Raw genomic sequence first — 1,977 nt, forward strand, 5'->3', positions numbered from 1 at the left:
GGTCCCCTACAAAAACAAGTTATAAAAGTAATCCCTGAAAGAGACCTGACAAAGGTCCAAGAAAGAGGATTACAAAATAACTTAGAAGAGATCGACCTAACGAAGTCGGTCCCCTACAAAAACAAGTTATAAAAGTAATCCCTGAAAGAGACCTAACAAGGGTCCAAGAAAGAGGATTACGAAATAACTTAGAAGAGATCGACCTAACGAAGTCGACCTCCTACAAAAATAAGTTATAAAAGTAATCCCTGAAAGAGACCTAACAAGGGTCCAAGAAAGAGGATTACGAAATAACTTAGAAGAGATCGACCTAACGAAGTCGACCTCCTACAAAAACAAAGTTATAAAAGTAATCCCTGAAAGAGACCTAACAAGGGTCCAAGAAAGAGGATTACAAAATAACTTAGAAGAGATCGACCTAACGAAGTCGACCTCCTACAAAAACAAAGTTATAAAAGTAATCCCTGAAAGAGACCTAACAAGGGTCCAAGAAAGAGGATTACGAAATAACTTAGAAGAGATCGACCTAACGAAGTCGACCTCCTACAAAAGACAAGTTATAAAAGTAATCCCTGAAAGAGACCTAACAAAGGTCCAAGAAAGAGGATTACAAAATAACTTAGAAGAAATCGACCCAACGAAGTCGATCCACTACAAAAATCTAAGCAATCCCTGAAAGAGACCTCACGAAGGTCCAAGAAAGAGGATTACAAAAAGGAGTCTATCAGGGGACCAACGCAAAGAAGTCGGTCACAAGACACTAAAAAACACACGCAAAGCAAGAAAACCAAATTGGACCCCTACAGCTACAAAGAGTCAAAAACTCAAGAAGTTCAAATTGGGAGAGTTCAACATCAGCAGGTTTTATATAAAATTATAAAGGCCTTGAAGGACCACCAACACTTACTACCCAAAGGGTAGCAAGCTACTTGTCTGTTTCTAAAAGTAATAAAAGTTGCTAGGAAAGCAACTAAGAAGAGTCAACATCTAAATAAAGAGTTCAAAAGGCCAAAAAATCGGGCCATCTACACAAAAGTTATAAAAAGTTCCCACAAAACGCCCACAAGCCGGGCCAACTACAAATCAACAGGCATCAGAAGTTTTCTCGGCACCATCAGGAGCTTTCTTCGCGGCATCAAGACCAGGGGAAGGAGGGCGAGCTTGAATCGGCATCGCATCAACAGTCCCATCCTCCCGATTCAGGATCTGGCAATCCAAGTCAGGCACAGCAGGAGGAGCGGAAGAAGTCGGCGCCTTGGTGGAAGACACGAGGGGAGGAATAACTTCATCATCATCACCCTCATCATCAGGGACAATTTTGCCATCTCGGACAACATTATCCAAACTGAAAAGGGTGAGATCGGCCTCAGGAGCAATGATCCGGACTTGTTCTTTCAAGTTCTCGTAAGCAGCAGTTACGCTACCAACAAGATGATCCTGGAGGTCGGCATAATCCTCCCGGGCATTGTCCAGCTCTTCCCTCAAGCGCCTCCCCTCCCTATAGGATGTCACATAGCTTTCCTTGTGCATCATGGCTGCATCCTCAGCCAACCTCAAGGAAGCAGCCAGCGACTCAGAGCTCGCCTTCTCATTCTCGAGGTCCTTCTCCAACTTGGCCACCTTCACCTCGAGCTCCTCCTTCAACCCATTCATCTGGTCGAACTCCCGTTTCGCCTCCTCCATAAATGCCTTAGTAGCATGAAGAGGAAGGTTCTGGGCAGTTCGATGAATTGCAGCCGCCATATAGGCCATCCTCACATGATTCTGAGCCATAAACTCCAAATGATGAAAAATGGACACATCATCCATAGGAATGGTACCATATGGCCCAATCTGTTGATCTATAAATTCAATAGCGTTGAAGTTAGGAGCATTGAGATTAAAGGGCTCGGAAGTCTTTTGCTTTTTACTTGGAGGAACAATGGGTGGAACAGCAGAAGAAGAAGGGGGATCCACCAAACGGACCCGAGGTATCGG

The sequence above is a fragment of the Arachis ipaensis genome, chromosome B10 (assembly GCF_000816755.2).
Source record: "Arachis ipaensis cultivar K30076 chromosome B10, Araip1.1, whole genome shotgun sequence".
NCBI lineage: Eukaryota > Viridiplantae > Streptophyta > Magnoliopsida > Fabales > Fabaceae > Arachis > Arachis ipaensis.